This window comes from Chiloscyllium punctatum, chromosome 20 (genome assembly GCF_047496795.1).
Source record: "Chiloscyllium punctatum isolate Juve2018m chromosome 20, sChiPun1.3, whole genome shotgun sequence".
NCBI classification, from domain to species: domain Eukaryota; kingdom Metazoa; phylum Chordata; class Chondrichthyes; order Orectolobiformes; family Hemiscylliidae; genus Chiloscyllium; species Chiloscyllium punctatum.
In genome coordinates this window covers 63,718,821-63,736,455 of record NC_092758.1, presented here as the reverse complement: position 1 = coordinate 63,736,455, position 17,635 = coordinate 63,718,821, and positions in this window count along the sequence as shown.

Sequence of the window (17,635 nt, the reverse complement as noted above, 5' to 3'; positions counted from 1 at the left end):
CTTTCTTTCTTGGGGAAGCTTTTAAAACAAATTGACCAAGAAGTCATACAATCAGATGAAAAATTATCTCTGCCACTACCCTGCAAAACAGGCAGCTACATTAGTCCTTTCTCCTAACAGCTTTTTGTTATTTAATACACCACATAAATTTTATGTTGCTAAACGTAGTTTGGGCATTATGAATTTTGTCACGACATTTACAGGTATATGGGCAAATTGATCTACACTATTGCATTCCTAAAAAAGCCACAATGGATTGTTTATATTATTTTAAACAGGTGAAGGTGTTCTCTAACTTTGTGTGAATACTGATGGTGCAGCAATAATCCAGCATTTTTGAGATTTAAATTGTTTGAAATAGAACTGTACATACTGCACTAATGTGCCTCCTGGCTTGGCATAATCATTTGACTTGAAAAATGTGGTGCTGGAAAAACACAGCAGGCCAGGCAGCATCCGAGGAGCAGGAGAATTGACGTTTCGGGAATAAGTCCTTCTTCAGGAATCATTCCTGAAGAAGGGCTTATGCCCGAAACATCGATTCTCCTGCTCCTCGGTTGCTGCCTGGCCTGCTGTGTTTTTCCAGCACCACATTTTTCAACTCTGGTACTCCAACATCTGCCTCCATAATCATTTGACATCAACAATGAAGCGGTCATTGCAAGCAAGCTTTTTACAATCAATTAGGTAAAACATAGTGCAAGTTAGACTATGGTCCTGACAGTTTGTAACATGGTGTTAGAGAAGACTGAGATTGAATGGTGAAGAGCTACTAAAGAAGAACACTGAAATACTTGGATCTTCTGAAAACTGTTAAAAGCCAACAGGCAGGTAGAAAAACAAAGAAGAAGGCACAGCTGAAAGGATTGGGTAGATCACAATGGCTGTGAACTTCCTTCTCTTCGCACTGGTCAAAATGAAAGGCAATTTGAACAAAGAACTTTCAGTTTTCTACTCAGCATGCCAAAACTGTGAGATTGCAACAGATTCAATGTACAACAGATACATATAAAGCAGATAGGAGTAGCTATACTTTTATCACTGTTAGGGAGAAACTGTTTCAAAATCACTCCCAAAGAAGATAAGCAAACAGACTGCTGGAATTTTGAAAACCTTGGAAGTGCACTTTGAACACCTTGTGGATATAAGTTAGAATGTGTTCAACGTTAGGACACAAGATGAGCATGTAACTGCATTAACACTCCTCGTAAAACCTTGTGAATTTGCACATCTAAAAGATGATCTAACTAATGCATAAGAGATCCCACAGGGAGAACTATGTCTACTCTCAGGAAAATTATTAATGTGAACAAAAGCATGGAGATAATGAATCAGGAGCTATAGCATATTCATGTCAGAACAAATAAGGCCTTGCATTATGCTTTAGACATTCCAGGCCCAAAGAACTGAAATATCATGGACAAAAACCAGGATGCAATAACTGTGGAGGAATTACACAAAGGGAAAACAATCCTATCCAGCATGTGAAAAGTAGTGTTCTCATTTGACAGAAGCCAAATTATTTTTCCCCACAAATGTTCGTCATTGGGGAAGCACAATGAGGTACAAATGCCAACTGAGAACTATAATACAAGAGACCAACAGATGATAAGTGAGTATCATGTAACACAGGCCTTTCACGGATGTGTGCAAAGTAGGTCAACATTGCAATCTGATGATCCAGAATGAAGATCTGGAGAAAAAGCTACATCTTGGGCTGGTAACCCTCAAAGATGCCAAAGTAGATTTCCAGCTCTTCATTAGTCATGAACGCATGCCTGTGAAGTAAATCCAAGAAGATTTGCAGACAGATTTAGAATATCTTCCTGGAGGATATCATCTAAAGGAAAATCAGTTCAGCATCTGCTGTGGACAGTTCCAGGTGCCCTCAAGTCCAGCCTGAAAAAAAAGAAGAGCTAAAAAAGAAGGTAGGATTCAACAGAGCAACAACCTCCTCATAATACGGTGAGGGCAGTGTGGGAGCAGGGAAACAATCTGGACAGTTGAGATTAACATTGACCAAAATGTCAAGATAAAGCTCTGAAGAGACTTTATGACACCAGGCCAGCTTTAAAGAGATGTTGCCACAACGTGAAAGAGATAAAGTCTACAGTGCCCTGGATGCAAAGGATAGTTACTGACCAATGAAGTTGGATGACAACAGCAGCTTTCTAATTACATTCCAGGTGCAACCTCAGAGATACAGATGGTTGTGCAAACTGTTTGGCATTTACATGGCTCCACAGGAGTATTGATGGATTCAACATGATTTAATTAGTGATCTGCCTGGCATGGAACCTCCCAGATACAATGTTAAGCAGCAGCTTGACATGGTCTGTGACTCTTCAACCCCACCTAAAGACACTGAATCTAAAAGAAAAGTGCATTGCTAAAAACATGGAATGTGGTCAACAGAAATCAACTCTCCAAAAGTTGTAAGAACTAATGAGGAAAGGATGGCGTGAAAGTATGTTTTGGACACAAAGGCATATTGGACAGAAAGTGATGAATTGCTATGCTGTGATTAGAATCTGTATCCCAGAATGTTAGCCTGGGGCCTTAAAAAACTATTTCCAGGGAGATTACCAATACCTCACTGCCTCCCCTCAACATGCAAAAAATATTAAAGCTATTCTAGATGCTGGAGCTGGATCTGAGGGTTTCAAGAGTGCAAGGCCATTCCCTCCAGGTGGCTATGTAAATGACAGCTGCTCTGAACTGCTATGCTACTGGCTACTTCCAGAGAGTGACACGTGACGTGTGTGAAATTTCTCAGTCTTGGCTCTCATAAATACATCAAGGCAGTGATTGATGGAATCTGAGCAAGATCACACTGGTTCAGTTGTGTTCCTCTATGACAAGGTCAGACTTGCAGCCTGGGCATTTTAGAACAAAGGTGCAGGCTGCCATCGACTACATGCACATTGCATTGAGAGGGCTGTATCACAATGCTGTGGCATTCAACAACAGGAAGAGGCTCCAGTCCATTATTGTTCAGGTGATCACCATTAGCACTTCTTGGAGGTATGTGCCCATTCCCTTGACGTTGCCACAGGCCTTATATCCTGGAGCAATCTTGTGTCCCTGGAGTATTTGAAGTTTCAGGGCCCTTGCAAAGGCTGTTTACAAGGGTGGGAGGGCAGGGACGAGGGCTATCACTCCAATCATGGCACATGACATCATTATGCAACCTCCTTACTGATGCAAAGCACAGGTACGGTGCTACCCATGCTTCGACCAGGCAGTGATAGAACAGAAAATAGGGTTACAGCAACTATGGTGTGGGAGGTGGTGATGGTGAGGGGCAATCCTTCAAAATAGCCCAGACAGAGTGTGCCAAGTCAGCCTGATTAGCTGTGCTGTGTACAATTAGACCAGGCAATGAGGCAATATCACAGATGCTGAAGATTTCGGGAAAAACGAGAGCATGCTCCCAAGGAAGAGGGCAAGAACTTTGGTGAGGACGATGCTGTAGCTGTCCATCAAGCACTACAAGCCAGAGAGAACCTCACTGAATCCACTTCCAAAAAGTGAGAACTGGGTGCAGCAGACAATCATAAATTGTAAAATGTCAGTTGTTTATGATGTCAAAATCTGGTTTGCAACATCGAGGTGAACTTCAGCCTCTATTGGTTTTCCTTGTGTTGTTTTATCCTTTCTGTAAATAAAAATTCATATTTGGAATTGTGCAATTGCTTGCCTGTTTGTGATGTTCCTTTACTGGACAATGACAAGCTACATGTCTTTTGTGGACATTGGAGACAGGTCGGCACTGACTTGGTATCTGACTTTCAGTGCGTATCCCATTGATTGGTGAGTTGGTCCTGAAACAGCGTACAGTAAAATGTTGCTGGAATCAGATGTGATGGCCATTATAAAGGCAGGATAGGTAGTGAATGCAGAGTTTGGTAAGATACGGCAAGAAATCTCACTACATTTTGTGGTAAAAGACCCTCCAAAAAACTCAACACAACTCAGATTTAGCCACAAAAAAGAGATCCAGCTCTGTGTTATTACAGTTAAAAGAGTTTACATTTTGGAACACAAATATTGAGCTTTGAAAGCAATACAATTTGTTTGGTATTTTATAAATGTAGCCGTACATTGTAATGGAAAATTAACAAAATTAACATTTACTCTGAAATCTGAAAGACAATGCTTTACTAAATTTAAAACTTTCTGATACTTTGCAACTTTGCTGAAGTCTGAGTCGAGGGACAGCTTGTCTCTGCGGAACTTTGTAAACATTCAACAAGAGAAAACCAAGCCCGCTGTTTCTTTCTCTCCCAACGTCCCAACAATATCCTTCCACCGACACTCTCATTCATTTGGCTGAACTGGTCCTCACCCTTAACAATTTCTCCTTCAAATCCTCCCACTTCCTCCAGACCAAAGGGGTAGCCATGGGCACCCGTATGGTCCCTAGCCATGCCTGTCTCTTTGTTGGCTACGTAGAACAGTCCATCTTCCGTAGTTACACTGGTACCACTCCCCACCTCTTCCTCCGCTACATTGATGACTGCATTGCTGCCACCTCGTGCTCCCGCGAGGAGGTTGAGCAATTCATCAACTTCACCAACACATTCCACACTGACCTTAAATTCCATCTCTGACACTTCCCTCCCCTTCCTGGACTTCTCCATCTCCATTAATGACGACTGACTTGACACTGACATTTTTTACAAACCCACCGACTCCCACAGCTACCTGGATTCACCTTTTCCCACCCTACCTCCTGCAAAAATGCCATCCCATATTCCCAATTCCTCTGCCCCTGCCATATCTGCTCCCAGGAGGACCAGTTCCACCACAGAACACACCAGATGACCTCCTTTTTTAGAGATCGCAATTTCCCTTCCCACATGATTGATGATGTCCTTCAACGCATCTCATCCACATCCTGCAACTCCACCCTCGAACCCCACCCCTCCAACGGTAACAAGGACAGAACCCCCCCCCCCCAGTGCTCACCTTCCACCACATCATCTGCTGACATTTCTGCCACCTCCAAACAGACCCCACCACCAGAGATATATTTCCCTTCCCAACCCTTTCCGCCTTCCACAAAGACTGCTCCCTCTGTGACCACCTGGTCAGGTCCACACCCCCCCAACAACCCACCCTCCCATCCTGGCACCTTCCCCTGCCACCGCAGGAATTGCAAAACCTGGGCCCAAATTTCCCCTCTCACCTCCATCCAAGGCCCCAAAGGAGCCTTCCACCTCCATCAAAGTTTTACCTGCACATCCACCAATGTTATTTATTGCATCCATTGCTCCTGATGCGGTCTACTCCATGTTGGGGAGACTGGACGCCTCCTCGCACAGCGCTTTAGGGAACATCTCCGGGACACTCGCACCAATCAACCCCACCGCCCTGTGGCCCAACATTTCAACTCCCCCTCCCACTCTGCCAAGGACATGCAGGTCCTGGGCCTCCTCCATCGCCGCTGCCTCACCACCCGACGCCTGGAGGAATGCCTCATCTTCCACCTCAGAACACTTCAACCCCAGGGCATCAATGTGGACTTCACCAGTTTCCTCATTTCCCCTCCCCCCAACTTACCCCAGTTCCAACCTTCCAGCTCAGCACTGTCCCCATGACCTGTCCTTTCTGCCTATCTTCCTTTCCACCTATCCACTCCAACCTCCTCTCTGATCTATCACCTCCATCCCCACCCCCATTCACCTATTGTACTCTATGCTACTTTCTCCCCACCCCCACCCCCCCTCTTATTTATCTCTCCACCCTGCAGGTTCCTGCCTCTATTCCTGATGAAGGGCTTTTGCCCGAAACGTCGATTTTCCTGGTTCTTTTAATGCTGCCTGACTTGCTGTGCTTTTCCAGACTCTAATCCAGATTCAGGTTTCCAGCATCTGCAGTCCTTGTTTTTACTTAAAAATATAAGAACAGTATGTCCACAACAAGGGAGTGAAAAGAATAACAACGCAAATCTTCACAGTCTTTGTCCTTGAAAGCATGATAAGAAACAGTATAAGACGAAGACCTGAATTATGCTCAGGGCCCTTGCACAAGGCATTTTTGTCAAGTGCATGTGGTTTTTCTGCAATGCAGAGGTTAAAATTAATAAAGTTCTTTTTGGTTGCTCTTGCTAGTAGTTGAGTCGAGTCAATTTAATTTCCATGACAGTAAACTTGGGGGCTTGTTCCGGGATCCCGCGACTGGGTGAGATTCTGAGGATTCCCAGGAGGCGCAGGTGCCAGCGCCTTGAAGGTCTTTCATTTCATCTCGAGCGCTGAATGGGCCTTTTACGTGAGTGGACTGGGAATCTGTGGATCGCCCCGGTGCCGGGGTCTGAACTGAGTAGGGTCGGGGTACATAGAGACTCGTTCTAAGAGAATAAACGATCAGGAAAAGGGTTCACTAAACTCTCGCGTGGTATTTGAGCAAAACCCAAAGGAAGGGGATTGCCGTCTCTAGCGTGTTTAAGAGACAGCAAGTTTAAGGGTGGTTTTAGGCTTGGAACCACCGCTAGCTGAGTTGGACTCGCCAAAGACCTACTGGGTATGTGGTTTCTTGGTTTACGAAAACCAAGGCATTGAGGCAGATGCACCCATTGCGAGAGAGGACCTCCAGAGGTAAAAAGCAAGTCAAAGGGAGAAAGATAATGGTACCGCAAGAGAGAGAGAAAGCTGAAAATGGGGTCCGGCAAGAGCAAACAAAAAGAGGGTCCACGGAGGACTTGAAATGGTGAACCAAAAATACAATATATGCAAAATAAGTATGGCCCAGAGTCTGTGAAGCAGTTAGAATTGTGGATTAAGGAATACGGTTTTCCGGAGAGAGGAAGTTTTAGTAAAAGAGAGTTGGAAATACTGAGGTCAAGAGAGAAGGAGAAAAGGAAGGGAAAAATAGAACCTGTGAATTGGAGTGCTTATAACATGTGGAAGGCTGAGGCTGATATCAGAGAAAGGAAATCTCAAGTAAAGGATAGATCAAATACACATACAAAGACCAGCACACATGTGGACATGTGTGGAAAACAACCTAACAAGTTATATTGTGTCTTCATTCTGTTTCAGATACTGACCTTGATGACTGCCCTCCGAGATCTACAGCCCCCTACGAGATCAGCCTGGCGAAGGTTCCAACTCAACTGCTGGTCCACCAACCATGGACCATGAAGTATTTGGAAAGTGCCTATGGGCAGTTGCCTAACCCACATGAGGTTGGAGGTAATAAGTTTGCTGAAGAAGTGACAAAGTTCTGTACCGAGTTCCGTCCCACATCACACGAGATGAGACGTTTTCTGGGATGAAAACTGGGCGCCGAAAATCAAGTATAGATGGCCAGCCATAAACGTCCATACCAGATCAACCGACCCACAAGCAGAAGAGAACGGAGACTTAAATGCTTTTGTTGCAGCGCTGGCGACCGCCTGTAGGGAGGCATTCCCAGTGCGAATGGACATGACCAAAATAGCAATGTGTAAACAACGAGAAGGTGAGACAGTGTCCCTGTACCTTACATGCCTCACTGAAGTCCATAACGGCCACAGTGGACTGAGACCACCCGACGAGATCACACCATATGAAGCACATCTGAGGAACAGCTTCATCAATGGGATGAAGGACAAAATAGCGAAGAAGATAAAGGACACATGTATTACCCAGAACATGGGAAAGCTGAATTTGATAGAACAGCATGTAATACATGCTGAAAAATTGCTTACCCAAGAGAAGGATAAGCAGAATCTAAAGATGGAACATCAAGCGCATAAAGCTCAGCTTACTATGATGCAGATGGTCGCCCAGCCGTTGGAGAGAGGTGCTGCAGAAAAAGTTCGCAGAAGAGGCGCTGGCAGAGGTAGATCTGGCGGGTGCTTTGTTTGTGGAGCAATGGACCACTGGGCGAGACAGTGCCCACACAGACAGCCTCAATTGGCCCTGGAGGCTGGACAGCAGGGTGACTGACAGGGGAAGGCTGAGGTGGAGGTGGGCAACCCACAAGGTACAGGTAAGCCTCTTTCCCTTATGCTTGGCAATGAAGACTTGCTTGTGCTAATCTCTTCTACTAACCTTATGGGCACTGAAACAAGTCCCGCCCCATAATGAGTATTGGGGTTGCAGAGTGTGGACCATATGTTCAGTACAATGATGATGCATATAAGTCAACGCCTACCTCTTTGTTATATGTGGAAGGTATCCCAGTTACCTTTTTTGTCCATAATGCCTTACAGCAAGATCAGTGATTATTTGGGAATAACCATGAGACAACACTGTGCCTACCACCCAGTGAGCGATGGGACAGTGGAAACAGAAAATGCTACCTTAAAAAATAAATTGACAAAATGTGAGGAACTAAAGGTGGCATGGACAAAGACACTTCCAATTGTGCTAATGTATATGAGACCTAGGAGGAGAGGAAGAGCTAATCTTAGCCCATTTGAGATTTTGTTCGGTAGGCCGCCCAACACAGGAATTGGCCTGAGACCTAAGGAAAGACAGATAAAAGGCCACTGTGAGGATGAGATGTTGTGTTACTATATGAAACTCCCTACACTTTTGTCTGAAATACAGAATCAAGTGAAAGCAGCACAACCAGCAGAAGGGAAGCTGCACGATCTAGAGCCTGGAGACTGTATAGTGGTGAAAGACTTCAGGAGGAAAAACTGGAAAATGAAGAGTTGGCTGCGATCAGTTAAAGTGCTCCTTACAACACGGGCAGCTGTTAAGATCACTGATTTTTAGCTATCTGGCTCTATAGATTTGTTTTTAATCAGGCTCTATTTTTTGTTGTCCTGGTTGTCATAAAATGACAAAAAGGGGGAAAATGTAATGGAAAATGAACAAAATTAATTTGTTAACAAAAGTAATAAATAGGGTGGAACAGTGGCTCAGTGGTTAGCACTGCTGCCTCAGTACCAGAGTCCCAGGTTCAATTCCAGGCTTGGGCGACTGCCTGTGTGGACTGGTTGCATATTCTCGCCGTATCTCTGTGGGTTTCCTCCGGGTGCTCCAGTTTCCTCCCACAGTCCAAAGATGTGCAGGCCAGGTGAATTGGCCATGCTAAATTGCCCATCTTGTTAGGTGCATTAGTTAGAGGGAAATTGGGTCTGGGTGGGTAACTCTTCGGAGGGTCGGTGTGGACTGGTTGGGCCGAAGGGCCTGTTCCCACACTGTAGGGAATCTAATCTAATCTTAACATTTACTCTGAAATCCATTTACTCTGAAATCTGAAAGACAATGCTTGTAAATGTAAAACTTTCTGACACTTTGCAACCTTGCTGAAGTCTGCAGTCAAGGAACAGCTTGTCTCTGCAGAACTTTGTAAACATTCAACAAGAGAAAAATATAAGAACAGTATATCCACAACAAGGGAATGAAAAGAATAACAACTCAAATCTTCACAGTCTTTGTCCTTGAGAGAGTGATAAGAAACAGTATAAGGTGAATACCTGAATTATGCTCAGGGCCCTTGCACAAGGCACTTTTGTCAAGTGCATGTGGTCCCTCTGCAATGCAGAGGTTAAAATTAATAAAGCTCTTTTTGGTTGCTCTTGCTAGTAGTTGAGTCGAGACAATTTAATTTCCATGACATACATAACAGCCACCAGAGGGCTTTATTTAAAGGTTAAAAAAAGCTGGTTAGATTTAGAGATAATTTTATTTTAAAACATATATGAATAAATGAAAACCTGAACTGATGGTGTCAGGAATCCATGTAAACTATAATTAACTTCATAGCCTACAACGTCATTACATCTTTCTATTCTGATATGTTGCAACTTGAGTAATGGTCTATCAACTGTAACACCAATATTGATGTTAGTTATAAACACAAAATTTTTGTAAGTGGGAATCTACTCATGGAGACATAGCTTCCCCAAAGTCCTCGCACTTTCTCTTCTTCCTTGCATATTTACAGCAATGATAACTTTGGTTAAGATAACGCACATTCAAAAATTACAACTTAATATCTTTGATGTATAATCTACCTATATATAAAATATCATAAAATCCCATAACCTCCCTTAACACACAATGGAAAATCCAATTTAAGGTATGCAAAAGGCTGCTTCAATTTATTTTGTTCTGTGGTTTATCCACACATAAATTGCCCAACAAACTGGAAGGGGTAATTAGGAAAAATGTCTCCACACAGAAGATTAAATTCAGAAAGAGTTGTGGAATTAGCTTTAATAGGAAACTTTGAAAGAAAATTGGATATGTATTTGAAGACAAATTGGTAGGGTTGGCTGGGTATAGCTACAATTGCCCAAATAACCTTCTTCTGTGTTGTAAGATTTTATGGTTTTGTGAAGCATAATAATATCCCACAATGTGGAAAATGCTAAATAGACATAATAAAACATGGGGAAGCAGAAATAATAATGTAAATTAAAAATCAAGTAAGAATGAAAGTGTTATAGTAGATAAGATGTTAATGGTTACAGTTATGATCTGGTATGACAAATTGTATTTAGTTGTACCTATTTGTCAGGAGCATTTTTTGATCATTATTCTCTGCCTCCACTGCTCCTCTCTCTTTAGTTACCATGTCATAAAGGGAAACACAGATTTCTGTATTGGTCAATAGTTATATTTGACTACCATCTGCAGTGTTTTATTTTTATTTTCTACAGATGTTTGACTGGTAGCCTCTCCCACACCTACAATCGGCCATTGGAGTATGTTGAAAGGAATGACAAGTTGATCCTCAACCAGTTTGGCCATATTATCAATGCACATTCCTTGACCATCAAGTCCTAGATTGAGACTTGCACCCAGAGCTTCTGGGTCAAAAGCAGAGATACTCCCACTGTGCTGCAAGACTTCCCTGATTTGAAACCCCTTTCCATAAAAATGAGATGGTAACTTTGGTTGCTCCCAAACATTGCCATGGGAATTCCAATGCCAAATTGTCCCGCACACGTTCAATGTGAAACAGACAACAAGGTATTGTTTCAGGATAGGTGCTCATTATCATGATTTCTGTGGTAAGGCAGCAGTAACTACCCCGTTGAATGGCTTTACACATTTGAATGGAGCTCCAGTTGTAACTTGTCATCAATGGTTAAAGTCACACCTGTACCTCAAAGGGGACAATAGACAATAGGTGCAGGAGTAGGCCATTCTGCCCTTCGAGCCTGCACCACCATTCAATATGATCATGGCTGATCATCCTCAATCAGTATCCTGTTCCTGCCTTATCTCCATAACCCTTGATTCCACTATCCTTGAGAACTCTATCCAACTCTTTCTTAAACGAATCCAGAGACTGGGCCTCCACTGCCTTCTGGGGCAGAACATTCCACACAGCCACCACTCTCTGGGTGAAGAAGTTTCTCCTCATCTCTGTCCTAAATGGCCTACCCCTTATTTTTAAGCTGTGTCCTCTGGTTCGGGACTCACCCATCAGCAGAAACATGTTTCCTGCCTCCAAAGTGTCCAATCCTTTAATAATCTTATACGTCTCAATCAGATCCCCTCTCAGTCTTCTAAACTCAAGGGTATACAAGCCCAGTCATTCCAATCTTTCAACATAAGATCATCCCGCCATTCCAGGAATTGACCTCGTGAACCTACGCTGCACTCCCTCAATAGCCAGAATGTCTTTCCTCAAATTTGGAGACAAGAACTGCACACAATATTCCAGGTGTGGTCTCACCAGGGCCCTGTACAGCTGCAGAAGAACCTCTTTGCTTCTATACTCAATCTCTCTAGTTATGAAGGCCAGCATGCTATTAGCCTTCTTCACTACCTGCTGTACCTGCATGCTTGCCTTCATTGACTGGTGTACAAGAACACCCAGATCTCTTTGTACTGCCCCTTTACCTAACTTGACTCTATTTAGGTAGTAATCTGCCTACCTGTTCTTGCCACCAAAGTGGATAACCATACATTTATCCACATTAAACTGAATCTGCCATGCATCTGTCCACTCACCTAATATATTCCCCTGTTTCTGTCTTCAAGGGCCCAATTTTAGTCTTAACCATTTTTTTCCCTTGCACAGACCTAAAAAAGCTTATATTATCCTCCTTTATATTTTTGGCCAGTTTACCTTCATACCTAATTTTTTTCTCTGCTTATTTCCTTCTTAGTAATTCTCTGTTGTTCTTTAAAAGCTTCCCAGTCCTCCGTTTTCCCACTTATCTTTGCTATGTTATACTTTTTCTCTTTTGACCTTATATATTTCTTAACTTCCCTCGTCAGCCATGGCCACCCCTGCCTCCTCATAGGATCTTTCTTCCTTTTTGGAATGAATTGATCCTGCAACTTCTGCATTATACCCAGAAATATCCGCCATTGTTCCTCCACTGTCATCCCTGCTAAGGTATTGCACTATTGAACTTTGGCCAGCTCCTCCCTCATAGCTCCATAGTTCTCTTTATTCAACTGAAATATTGTTACTACCGATTGACCCTCTCCCATTCAAATTGCAGATTGAAGCTTATTGTATTATGGTCACTATCTCCTAATGTCTCCTTCACTCGAGGTCCCCGATCAATTCTGGCTCGTTGCACAATACCAGATCCAGAATTGCCTTGTCCCTGGTAGGCTCCAGCACCAGCTGTTCTAAGAATCCATCTCGGAGGCACTCTACAAAGTCTCTTCCTTGAGGTCCAATACCATGCTGATTCTCCCAGTCTACCTGCATCTTGAAATCCCCCATAGCATCTTTGTGACAAGCCAATTTCAGCTCCTTATTCAACTTACACTCTACATCCATACTACTGTTTGGGGGCCTGTAGATAACTCCCAAGAGGGTCTTTCTACCCTTAGAATTTCTCAGCTCTATCCATACTGACTCTACATCCCCTGATTCTAGGTCCCCCCCGCGCAAGGGACTGAATATCATCCCTTACCAACATGGCCACCCCACCCCCCTTCTGCCCATCAGTCTTTCCTTACAATAGCACGTGTAGCCTTGAATATTCATGTCCCAGGCCTTGTCCACTTGAAGCCACATCTCAATTATCCCCACAATATTGTAGCTGCCAATTTCCAAAAGAGCCTCAAGCTCATCCATCTTATTTCTAATACTTCATGCATTCATATATAGAATTTTTAATTTGTTACTGCCCTTACCCTTCCTATCAACCTAAATTTCACTCAACCTTACAGCATGATCCCTTTTTGAGTTTTCTGCTTCATTGATACCGTTGTCTTTCTTGACTTCCCTTGTCCTAACTTTCCCTTCAACTTCCTTCTTAAACTTCCAGTTTGTCCCCTCCCTCCCCCCGCTATTTAGTTTAAACGTAGCTGTGTTGCAGTAGCAAACCTGCCTGCCAGAATGCTGGTCCCTAACCTATTAAGGTGCAAACCATCTCTTTTGTATAATTTGTGCTTACCACAAAACATACCTCAGTGATCCAAGAATTTAAATCCTTCCTTCCTGCACCAGTTCCCCAGCCACACGTTCAAGTCCATTATCTTCCTGTTTCTGGCCTCTCCAGCCCGAGGAACTGGAAGCAAACCAGAGATAACCACTCTGGATGTCCTGCTTTTCAGCCTTCTTCCTAGTTCTCCGAAGTCCCACTGTAGTATGTTCCTCCTCTTCTTCCGGACATCATTTGTGCCGACATGTACCACTACCTCTGGCTCTTCACCTTCGCCCTTGAGGATTTCCTGCACTCTGTCTGTGATGTCCTTAATCCTGGCACCAGGAAGGCAACACACCATCCTTAAATCCTGCCTGTTGCCACAGAAACCCAGTTCAGTTCCTCTCACTATGGAGTCCCCTATCACCACGGCTCTGTGCGATGTCTGACTCCTTGGCTCTGCCTCCATGCCAACATTTGATTGACAGACCTGACCGCCTCGCAGACTGGCAGTGTCATCTGTCTCTACTGTTTCCAAAAGATTCAACTTGTTCCTGACAGGTACTTCCCCCGCGGTCTCTTGCACCTGTCTCCTCTCTGCCTTCCTCATCATCTTCTCTCTTCTGCTCTCTTCTGGTATGATTGGTGTAATAACCTCGCTGAAGGTCCTGTCCAGAAAGATCTCGTTCTCTCAGATGAGACTAAGGCATGCTCGGATGAGCATGCATTGTGGCTGGAGCTAGGAATCCTACACAAACTAAAACCAATCTGGGAAAAAGTGAAGAATGGGGAAATAGTGAGATCTAGGTTTTTTGTATGCTGCACTGGAAATCTTGAAATCACGGAGAAGAGATCCTACATCTGCACGGGGCCAATTGACCCTAAAGACATACAGTGAAAGACTGTTGGGAGCAGGTGACCACAATACTCAACGACAGAAGTGCAACCTCCAGGACCCAGATACAGTGCCACACAAAGTTCATTGACCTCATAATGTCGGTAAATGAATCTTCAGATACCACACCCTGTCAATTGCACCAGCAATGCCAGATACTATTTAACTTATCACATCAGGATTCATACCTAACATTCATGCGCTGCACTTCACCTTCACACACAAAATACTACTGAAAACGGCACAGCCACAATACATAGCTTACACATGTTATCAACTATTTAACTGCAATAGCCATATTGCCCAAGTGCATGACACTCACTAACATAGTTTGTTTTGCTTTGCAAGGCAGGTGATAAATAATCAGAGGCCATGGGTGCTAACTAGAAGAAGGTATAGATAGTTATCTGCTCTAGGATTCGATGATACAGGCCATTATTGGAAGGGATATTGCTAAGGCCATAACAAATGATGGAAGTCTGAATCTGTTCAAACGTTTTGTGATTCATGTAACAGGGCACTCAAATTCCCCTGTACTGCATAGCTCTAAAATACATATTACACAATAGAAATATAAACAACACACTTCTATTAGGTCTCCCCTCAGCCTCCAATGCTCGAGGGAAAACAGCTCAGTCTATTCAGCCTCTCCGTATAGCTCAAACCATCCAAACCTGGAAACATCCTTGTAAATCCTTTCTAAACCCTTTCTGGTTTCACAACATTCTTTCGAGAGCAGGGAGACCAGAATTGAATGCAATATTCCAAAAGTGGCCTAACTAATGTACAACTGTAACATGACACCCCCAATTCCTATTGTCAACACACTAACAAATGAAGGCAAACATACCAAAACTTTTCTTCACTATTCTGGCTATCTGCGACTTTACTTTCAAAGATATATGAATCTGCATTCCAGGCTCTCTTTGTTCAGCAACAGTCCCCAGGACCTTACCATTATGTGTGCAAGTCCTGCCCTGACTTGCCATTCCAAAAGAGCACTTCATATTTATCTAAATTAAACTCCATCTTCTTGGCCTGCCAGTCTAACTGAGCAAGGTTCCATCTTACTCTGAGATAACATTCTTAGCTGTCCACTACACCATCAATTTTGGTATCATCCGCAAACTTACTAACCATATTTGATCCAAGTCATTTATACAAATGACAAAAAGTAGTGGACCAGCATTGATCCTTGTGGCACAATGCTGGTCATAGGCCTCCAGTCTAAAAAGCAACCCTCCACCACCACCTTCTATCTTCTACCTTCAAGCCAGCTCTGTATCCAAATAGTTAGTTCTCCCTGTATTCCATGTGACCTAATTGTACTAACCAGTCTACCATTGGCATTGTCGAATGCCTTACTGAAGTCCATGTAGATCTCACCCACCATTCTTCATCAATACTCTTTGTTACTTCTTCAAAAAAACGCAGTTAAGTTTGTGAGGCATGATTTCCCACACACAAAGCCATGTTGACTTTCCCTACTCAGTCCATGCCTTTCCAAATACGTGTACATCTTGTCCCTCAGGATCCCCTCCAACAACGTGCCCATTACTGATGCCGGAGATCAGAGCTGAAAATGTGTTGCTGGAAAAGCGCAGCAGGTCAGGCAGCATCTAAGGAACAGGAGAATTGACGTGACGGGCACAAGCCTGACCTGCTGAGCTTTTCCAGCAACACATTTTCAGTGCTGCCCATTACTGATATCAGGCTCACTGGTCTATAGTTCCTTGGCTTTTCTTTACCAGCTTACTTAAAAGTGGCACCATGTTAGCCAACGTCCAGTCTTCTAACACTTCACCTGTGGCTATTGATACCAATTATTTCAGCAAGGAGCCCAGAAAACACTTCCTCAGCTTCCCATAAAGTTCAAGGGTACACCTGATCAGGACCCAGTGATTTATCCACCTTTTAAAACATCCAGCACCTCCTCTTCACACCTCCTCTTGCAACCAAACACATTTCCTGCAGTCATAATCATAAGTAACATTGAAATTCTCTCCAATTTCCCATATCTAACAGGAATATCATCTTTGCAAATTGAGTCACAGGTACACAGGGCAGTGAAGAAGACTTTTTGCACACTGGCCTTCATCAGTCAGGGCATTGAGTATCGAAATTGAGAAGTTATATTGGAGTTATGCACGACATTGTGAGGCCGTACTTGGAGTATTGTGTTCAGCTTTGGTCACCTTTCTATAGAAAAGATGTTATTAAACTGGAAAGAGTGCTGAAGAAACTTACAAGGATGTTGCCTGGGCTCAAGGATCTGAGTCAGAGGGAGAGGTTGGACAAGGTAGGACATTTTTCTTTTGAGCATAGGAGACTGAGGGGGGATCTTATAGGAGTATAAGACTATGAAAGGCATAGGCAGGGTGAATGCACTCAGTCTTTTTTCCAGGGTTGGGGAATCGAGGAATAGAGGGCATTAGTTTATGTTTAGAGGGGAAAAATAAAAGGGAACCTTAAGGGCAACTTTTTTACACAAAGGGTGGTACACATATGGAATGAGCTGCCAGCAGAAGTGGTTGAGGTGGGTACATTAACAGCATTTAAAAGGCATTTGGACAAATACATGGATAGGAACAAATTAGAAGGATATCGGCCAAGTGCAGGGAAATGGGGTTAGCATGGATGGACATTTTGGTTGGCATGGACCAGTTAGGGCCAAAGGTCCCCTTGCAGTAGGATTCTATGAGTCTATGACTGATGCAGGCCAGTGTGCCAAAAGCCTTCTTCACTGCCCTGTCTACTTGTGCCTCCACTTTCAGAGAACTGTGCACCTGAACTCCAAGGTCCCTCTGTTTCACAACACTCCTTAAGGCCCTACCATTCACCATGAAATCCCTACCTTGATTTGACTTTCTAAAATGCACAAACACACACTTATCTATATTAAACTCCATTTGCCATTTCTCAGCCCACTTCCCCAGCTGATCAAGGTCCTGCTGCAATTTCTGATAACCTTCCTCACTGTCCGCACTACTGCCAATTTTGGTGTCATCAGCCAACTTGCTAATCATTCCTTTCACATTCTCATCTAAATCATTGATATAGATCACAAACAGTAATGGGCCCAGCGCCGATCCCTGAGGCACTCCACAGGCCTCCAGTCTGACAAGCATCCTTCGACCATTACTCGCTGCTTCATACCATCATGCTAATTTTGTATCCAATTTGCCAGCTCACCTTAGATTCTATGCAATCTAACCTTCCAGAGCTGTCTACCATGTGGAAGCTTATCAAAGGCATTACTGAAATCCATATAGACTACATCTACTGTCCTGCCCCCACCCCACTTCCTGGTCACTTCATCAAAGAACTCCAACAAATTTGTGAGGAATGATCTCCCACTCACAAAGCCATGCGTAGCTTAGGTTATCACAGATAGGTCTGGAATTGTTTTCATGAACTATGTCATAAATATGCTTAAGAAGCATATAGATTAT